General features: G+C 32.6%; 1 long non-coding RNA gene across 1 annotated transcript; it reads right to left on the bottom strand.

The window, feature by feature from the left end:
* Nucleotides 1–550: 550 nt before the first annotated feature.
* On the bottom strand, nucleotides 551–5,197 carry LOC131610661 (uncharacterized). Its single transcript, XR_009286552.1, has 2 exons — nucleotides 4,868–5,197; nucleotides 551–1,077 (listed from the first exon to the last, which is right to left on the bottom strand). It is a non-coding gene; the product is annotated as an uncharacterized LOC131610661 (long non-coding RNA).
* Nucleotides 5,198–9,412: the final 4,215 nt, after the last annotated feature.

The following is a 9,412-nucleotide window of genomic DNA, read 5'->3' as shown; positions in this document are numbered from 1 at the left end:
AAATTCTAAAAAAAATTACAAATATATTAACTTGACACACACACACACACACACACACACACACACACACACACACACACAAACACACACATGCACGCAAGTGCGCGCGCACACACAAAGACACATTATTTTCATAAATGGACTTAAATCTAAGGTACCAGACGAATTTCGATCTTACCCAATTTATAAAGGTTTCTACTTTCGTAAAAACCGAAAAATAATGGCTAATAAAAACTATAATTAAAATCAAAACAATCCCAAAAGAATTCCTTAATTAACAACTTATTTAGAATAGTCAAATTGACGGTCTTCACATTCCAACTAAAATAATTTAGCTTGACATAGTTATGACTATTATTAAAAGGTTTGATTTGAAATTGAAACAAAACATGTTAAACGGTTTAATGAAGACGAAGAACGAGTGAGGAAAGTAAAAGTGCGGAAAATAAAGCGAGACAACAATAAATAAATAATGAATGTAATTAAAACCTGCTTCAAACGGAGGATTGAATCTGGTTCAAGGAAATAACTTATGCAGAATGTAAATGGCTGGAAGAAATAAGCTGGCTTCAATAAAACGCGTTATGAAATAAATTGTTGGAAATAAAAGGTGCTCCTAGCTCCAGTACAAAAATCAATCGCTATAATCGCCATGATGTGAAGGATTAAGGCTTTTCTAATGGTGAACTATATGGCTTATTGTACAAAAGCTTGGATGCCTTAAAATAGTGAACTAAACCCCCTATTTATAATAAACTAAAAACCTTAAAAGCTGGTTACGTTCCGCTGGATTTGTGGGTAAGATTTTTGGAGGAAGTTGGGTACTTGGTGGCCAAGTAAGGCCCATCTTTGACTGAAGCGAACTTTGGCACGGGGTGACCGCCACAGATCCATGTCGAGTGCCATGGAGTCAAAATGGGAAATATTATGTCTTTTGACCTAGAGGTGGTGGGCCCTCGTGGCTACCATCATGGTGAATGCCATGGTGGCCGCCATGAGTCCAAACTGCCTCGTTTCCTTTGTTTTTCTGGTGTTTTGTTTCCTTTCTTTGTACAAGGCTCATAAACAGCAAGTTACCTGAAACATACACAAATACCAACATCAAGGAAGAAATGGAAGACAAAATGATAATAAAATATGAACAAATCATGTCAAATAAACGGTGAATTTACGTGTTATCACTTGCCTAGTCGGTCGTGCACTTAGGGAAGTGTTTGGGTGACCAGAGTAATGTAAAAGTTTAGAGTAACTCATAAGTTACTAAGTAAACTATGACACCATCACCAAATGTTTTTAAGGACCCTCTCATTTTGATAAAATCACCAGAAAAAGTTTAAGTTGGTAGCTAGTTGGTTACTAGCCCAAATAATCTCTTATGAGTTAATTAAAGGGTTTAGTTTTGTTGAATTCCTTTCTCTCTACCACTACCAACAGTCAGGTTTCCTTTTATTAATTTGTGGCCACCACCACCAAGAAATGACAAGTTAATTATGGGTTTTCTACACATCTCAAATGCAATAATGGTGGATGCATCTCTCTCTCTCTCTCTCTCTCTCTCTCTCTCTCTCTCTCTCTCTCTCTCTCTCTCTCTCTCTCTCTCTCTCTCTCTCTCTCTCTCTCTCAAGTAGCTGCTCCTACAACTCCGTTGCCCAGATTTTTTCTTCCACCACCGAAGTCGCCATGGTTATAAAGTATGAAAATTTCTAACAGAGATTTTTAATTCGGTTTATTATTTTATGTTCCATGTTTTTATGTTTTAGTGGTTAATGATGCACTCTTTGTGTTTGACAAAATGCCTCAAAAGAGTTTTGTGTCTTGTATCATTTTTATGTGGTTTTTTTGTTCCTTGTTTGGTTTGTTCTGTTAAGTGTGTTGTTCTTAGGTTTAGGTTTCATAAGTTTGTGCTCAAGGTATTTGATGAAATGCCTCAAAGAAGCTTGGAAGAAGGAATTGTTTTTTGAGTAAGAATCTAACTAGGGTTACGACAATTCAAACTCCTCATTCCAATCAACAAATGATTCCTCCACAAGTTGTGAGATTAATCAATCTTGGGAACCTGGATAATCGAATTGAGCATGATAAAGCAAAATAAACGATCAGTAACTAGATATATATATATATATATATATATATATATATATATATATATATATATATATATATATATATATATATATATATATATATATATATATATATATATATAAAGATTGTGTTTCCAAAACTCACTTGGCTCTTACGGAAGAATTTTGCTTGGTTGCTTGGATTAAGGATTAGGATTGGTAACTCTCTATTGGTTTCTAAGTTCTCAAAGCTTTTAGACGTCCATAGTTTGTTTTTCTCGGTTATTAGTGTTGTTGTTAACTTGTGGATGGGAAATTCCATAACACAATCTCTCCCTCTCTCTCTCTCTATGTTTATACTCTATCTTTTTCATCTGATAAATGAGATTGTTTATTGTAAAAAAAGACCCGAATTGACAAGGTTATCACTTCGGGTAAATTGCACGACTGAGGTGAAAAGAAAGTTATCACCTCAACTAAACTGTAAACTCAAAGTGTTAAGCAAGTTAATTATTTTGGCTAAAAAGAAGACCCTAGGTGAAAAGTGAGTTTATGATTTTGGTATTATATTAGAATCGATATGAAATACAATTTTTTACTTTGGCCAGTTAGCTGATGTGATATATAACAAACTTATCATAACACTCTACGTTAAATCACAAGGTCACTCAATGTGAAATGCATATTCTACTTAATGTGAAATGTCTTATTGTAGCAGGGAAAATTTGAGATCAAAGCCATTGGATTGACTTGACTCCTTATTTTCTTTGTCTCTCATCAACCTGTCCTTATGTGTGTGACCCTGTAGGTTTTTGCAACGTTGGCAATTATATTAAATCACACATTTAACATAATAAACAATGAGCAATATCTAGAAACACATCACTGCTACCCAAGTCACAAAAATATCACGTGACTTAACAAAAAATATTGGCCTCTAGGGTTTACACCAACATTAAAAAGGGAGTGAATAATCACTAAAATACAACAAAGCAAACCTCTAATCACAAGAAGTGCCAAAAGGCAACAAAAAGAGGAAAAAAACTAAACAAAAAAAAAATACAAGTAAAGAAAGAAAAAACTACAAAAACAACTAAACCAACACTACTAGTAAAGAGTTCCCCTCGGAAAAAGTCCAAGATACTGACAAGGTCAAACTCTTTGCAAACATGTTAGACCTCAAGTAGTCAGATCCACCATCAACAAATTAGATTTCATCATAAGAATACCATAGAAACCAAAGTCATAACCTAACTTCAAACCAATGGAAACACTCGATCTACTAAAAATGTGGGTAGATGATATGGTTCAGAAGTCATTCATAGAAGGTTCAAGAGTACACCCCCTTATTTTTCCAAAAACCATTTCCAAGCCAAAGCAATACTCTTTTACTATAAATGTGACTTCATTAAATATAACATCATTACAATTTTGCTAGATGGACCATACTACCGTGTGCTGAATAAAAAAATAATCACTCTTATGCTTAATCATACCTCGTAAAGAAACAAAAGAATAAAAAAGTATTCTAGGTTCATTATGGATAACCATCTGCCACCCTTAACCACTTAATGATTATATATCAGATAGACAAGACAAGCTCACAAGTGAGGAAGAGATGAGTGGCCATCTCAACAAAAAAAAATCACAAAAGGACAACCAAATCCTACTAAAATTTGGAATCACCCTCTCTTAGATAGGTTTTCTCTAGTTAGGAGTTCATTTGACAAATGCTGCTAACAAAAGTAGATAAGAGGAAGGACCCGACTCTCCATCCGAAGATCATGAGAAGAGATTAAATTAATCCTCTAAACAAGGTAAACAGAGACCATTGAGAAATTATGATCTCTAGCATGCTTACAGATCCACTTATCTCCATTTAGAGCAAGGTTGGTGTCTCGAAATAGAGATGGAAGCTCCTCAATAACATGTAAATCTCTAAAAAAGAAGAGTCTCCTCCAGCTAAGAGCTCAAGTCAAAATCTTATTAATTACCATACCAAGCTCCCCGTTTAACCCATCAGACTCAACAAAATTTAAGAACAAGCCAGAAAGTAGTCTTCAGGGTGTGGACACAAACCAATTATCCTTTCAAAAGGAAGTCTTGGTACCCGATCCTAATTTTCTAAAGATTACACCAGAAAGAAGTAGACCGAAAAACCCTTAGTCCTAGCTCCACAAAGAGAGGAAGACACCAAAGCTTCATATCTAGCAAACAAGAATCTCCTAACCCCTCTCTATTCTTTGGTTTACAAACATCATCTCACTTAATCCAGAAAACTTAGAAAAACCATTCACCCTATTCAAAAAGAACCTTCTTTATAACTTGACAATAGTCTTTCAAACCTTTATAGACATCTTCAAAATAGACAAGACGAAGACGAAGATAACATTAAGCACTGAATTAAGGTGAACCATTTTACCACCTAAACTAGCATATCTATGCTTCTAAGAATGAAGTCTCTTTTCCATCAAGTTATCTAAAGGGGTCGGAAAATTTGACTCACTCATTTTGTGATGAAAAATTTGACTAACTATTAATCGTTTGTCTTGCCGATTTCAACCATCATATATTTTATGTTTAGATGTGAGCATAAAGTAATTTCAATATTAAACTGTCCCAATTGTTTCTTACACATCTTCCATTCTCGTTTCTCTCATAATGAATGAAGCATAATAAGGATGTTTGGATTAAAGTATAATGGCTACATCAGGGAAATGGAAACAATTAATGAGAAAGACATGATTGTATATAATCAATCATACACATTCAAAGTTAAAATCAATAGGAAATTAAAATCAAACCTTTTCTGTTTTTTTCTGGCATCCTGGATGAAACTCAACTTGAAATGCTTCCATTCAACAGGTGAAGCTCCGACATGATCTGTTCTTAGTTCTTACCACATATACTCTCTCTAGACTTAGGTTATATTTAAGTTCATAGAGGTGATATAACTAAAAGAAAGAAAGCTCAGATCATGCTGGCAGCTTCAACTGTCATCGGTGCATGACTCCATCCTTGTTCTCTTCTTTATAAACTTAACACATGAATGTAAGATATAGATGAGAGGGTTACAAATCTGATATATAGGACTTAATATATATAGTTTTAAATTTTATTTTTAAAACTTTCTTTTTTTTTTTAATATTATTGTTACTCTAGTTTGGTTTGGACCATCTGTGATTTCTAAACAGCGAGTGTTGATGTTTACAGTGCCATCTCTTTTGTCTCATATGATGTATTGTTAGATCGCTGTCACTCTCTTTGTTGTTTTTTTCTCCAATAGCATCTACCTACTTAATATATACTATATTTTTACTGCCTAATTAAACCCCACATGTTTCCAAATATATGTCCAATTTTACATAGGTAAGTGGGGATCCAGTACGGCATAGGGTTTTTTAAAGATGGAAGAAAGTCTTCCCAACCGGAAGTGTTTGATGAGAAATTAATTTACAATAACGATCAATAAGTAGCGAAAATAAAATTTCACAAATTTGTAATAATTTACGAGAAAAACAACAAATATATGATAGTAAATAAAATAAATAAAAATACAAAGACAACATTGATATTTTAATTTTAATGTGAAAAGCTTTAATGTGAGAGTGAAAAATCATGGTCGTCCAGGCCAAAAATAACTTCAATATAATTAAGGGTTAAGTATGTTTTTGGTCCCGATAAATATCTCAAATTTTATTTTTAGTCCCTATTAAAAAAATGATATATTTTGGTCCCCATAAAATTATTATGCACATAGTTTTAGTCCCTACTGTTAAACCGATGTGTATTTTTGAATGATTATTTTACAGACATGTTCAGAACGTTATAAAAGTTCCTCAAAAAAAAAAAAGAAACTCAAAATTTGATTTGTAAGTCGAAATTTGCATTACTTTTATCATTATCTTTATAAATTTAAAAAATTCATATTTAATTCTTCTCATTATAAAAAATTCTATAATTTGGTGAAGAAATATTTTATAATATTCTAAACACGTATGAAAAAAATTATTCAAAATTTTAAAATTTTAAGGGTAATTAAACAGTTTTCAAAATTTTAAAAAATAACAGGGACTAAAATTGAATGCATAAAAATTTTATAGGGACTAAAATATGTCATTTTTTTAATAGGGACTAAAAATGAAATTTAAGATATTTATAGGGACCAAAAACATATTTAACCCTATAATTAAATAATGAGTCATTTTGAAACGGATTTTATATTTTTTTCTCTCTCTCTCTCTCCATCGTAAAATGACCCTCTCCACTTAGAATAAGTGAGACTCAAATGAATTAAGATATTTGTGTCTTTCTTCACTTAGGAAGGAGGCTCAAACCCAATACATCTTCCCTTCATAAGAATGTGGAGGAAATTGTCAAACAAATGATATCACGACAAAGCTTCAATTTTTCCTTTTGGTAACTCTTTAGTCATCATATCAGAATCATTATCATCAATATGCACTTTAGTTAACTCCAACAACTTAGCATCTAAAATATCATGTATCTAATAATACCTCGCATCAATGTTTTTTTACCTATTACAAAAAGTCAAATTCTTATCAAACTGAATAACACTTTGAATATCAACTAATAACGCATATCTGTCTTAAACAAACTCACGCTCTTCCAAAAATTTCTTCAACCATAACAACTCTTTGCATGTTATCGTAATACCAATAAACTTCGCCCCTATAGTAGACAATGTTACACACTTTTGCAATCTGGACTGGAAAGCCACAACTCCCTTGCAAATTTAATCATGTAGCGTGAAGTAGATTTCGTGAAATCAATTTTTTCAGCCGTATTTGAGTCAGAGTACCCCTTTAGAATATGATTATCTCCTCCAAAACAAAGCCTCATATAAGTAGTACAGCAAAGATACCTTAAAACCTATATTACAATATTCCAATGCTTTCTACTTAGATTTGAAAAAAATCTACTGATTGCACTAATAACATTTGCTATAGCTGGCTTTGTACACACCATTTCATACATCTAACTACCCAATTCACAATGTCCCTATCAACCAAAGCTTTTTCTAATACAGTTTAGAAAGTTTATCCCTTCGAGTCACGACCAAGTTACCTTTGTTGAGTTTCCAATTTCCAGAACCAAAGTGATTGTCATAACCACAATCTTCAAGCATATGCACATAGATTAAATTAAAGCGGACATATGGAGCATGTTTGACACCTCTATACAATAATTGAATTCTCATGTTGATTTGCAAGCAAACATCATCAACACTAATTACCTTAAGTACACCATCATTACCCATCTTCAAGACTCCAAAGTCACTAGAAGTATAAGATGTGAAGAAATCATTCCTTGTTGTAACATAAAATGTTGCACCCCTGTCAAATATCCACATGCTCTCATATGATACGGAAATAAAAAACTCGTGATAATAAAGAATTACAAGATCATCACTAGTAGCAGTAGTAACGCAATCATCATCATGATCTTCATAACCTCTTTGTTTAGACTTATCCTTCATGCCTTTTTTTATCCCTCTTCCACTTATATAAATAGTAAGTCTTTCATCTTTCCCTTTCACAAATGATAATTAGAACCATTCAACAATACAATCATCATATTTGTATATGACTCCATTACTCAACAGTAAAATAGCCCCCAACCAAGAGCTTTAATGTCATTCTCATAAGAAACTAACTCAAAATAACAGCCCAATAAAAAATAGAAATAATATTCTCCAAACTTCAAGAACCTATGAGTATAAAACATAAATATATGATAATTCAAATTGTCAAAAGGTAGAAACATTTTATGTCAACTTGTCCTCAAAAAATAATCTCAATCCAACAGTTAACGAATTCAAAATTTATGTTTTACTAAGACGGATTGTAAGAAAATGAGAATTGGTGTCTTTCTTTGTTTCTCTCTTTTGAAGTTGATTTTTTACTCTCTCTCTCTCTCTCTCTATCTATCTATCTCTCTCAACCCTAAAATGACCATCTCCACTTAAGATATGTGAGATATAAATGGACTAACATATTTGAGAATTTGTCCACATAGAAATGAAGCTCAAACCCAACAATGTTTACATATTACAAAGAGTGTAAGAGGTGCTCCATAACAGCAATCAGACAAAAAACAAGTAAAAAACCCAAAAACCACCACCAAATAAAAAAATAGAGGTACCAACACTAAGCCACAAGCAAGAGACCTCATGATAAATCAAGTTGATGGAAGATAAGCGAGACCACCTACACAACCTAAGAGAACCAATGACCACCCAACACACCTTTTACGCTTAAGTACATGAGTGGGGATTGCTTCCAATCTATTAGATAAAAGTCAAAATTTGGTGCATCAGTATGAACCCACTTCTAAGCCAAACAAATAATCAATGTCATCTAGTGACAAATCGTCAAGCTTTTCAAATTAAGAAATTATTTTACTACGCAAATTCCAAATAGTCAAAACCAATAAATGTCATACTGAAACCAAACTTAAAGATGCCTTCTTACCTTGACTAAAACCCCACCAATCGTTAGTTGGTCCAGTGGTGATTGGCGCTGGACTTGGTAGGGAGAACCACGGTTCGATCCCCCGCAACTGCGATCGGAAGGGGGATGGAACCACTTGATGCCAGAACTCGCCCCCGAACCGGACTAAACCGGTGGTATAAAGCCAAAAAAAAACCCCTAGAACACCTGAAAACAACTCTAAAATCGAGTGCGAAAGAGGAACAAGACTACCCACCCACCTAGAAACCTTATAGCCAATAACCAACATAACATCACATAAAACAAGTCTACCCTTCAACTCTTAATTGATTAACATTGACTCGATACATCTTAACTCTCTTAGACGTGTATGTGATTTGACCAATAAATATATAAGTTAGGTCAAAGAAGAATTTTTTAAAAATACAAGTGGCTGAATTGTCAAACATGTTTCATATGAGTGTCATATAAATGTCAAATATTGATTCAAAGAGTGTGAAAATAAAAATTAACATATTTTCAAATATTTTTGTCACTATTTTAACACGTGTCATATGAGTGTAAAAAATTGTTGAAGATTCCAACACTTATAATTCTATTGATATGTGTGCTTCATAGCTCATAATACACATTATATTTATAAAAATGTTTAATATGAACTCGATTTAATTGTAAATTTTAATATTTTAATAAATTTTATATTTATTTTCTTTATTATTGTAAATTTCATTTTTTTTTCTTAAAACTAGTAATTATTTATGTTTGAACTAGTGTTTATAGACCCATAATACATTGACTCTTATTTTATATCTGATTTTATTAATTTCACAAGACTAATATAACCAATAGATATCATATAAAACTCTTACAAGCGTG

Source organism: Vicia villosa, linkage group LG6 (assembly GCF_029867415.1).
Source record: "Vicia villosa cultivar HV-30 ecotype Madison, WI linkage group LG6, Vvil1.0, whole genome shotgun sequence".
Lineage (NCBI taxonomy): Eukaryota > Viridiplantae > Streptophyta > Magnoliopsida > Fabales > Fabaceae > Vicia > Vicia villosa.
This window is presented reverse-complemented; position numbering and strand designations above follow the sequence as displayed.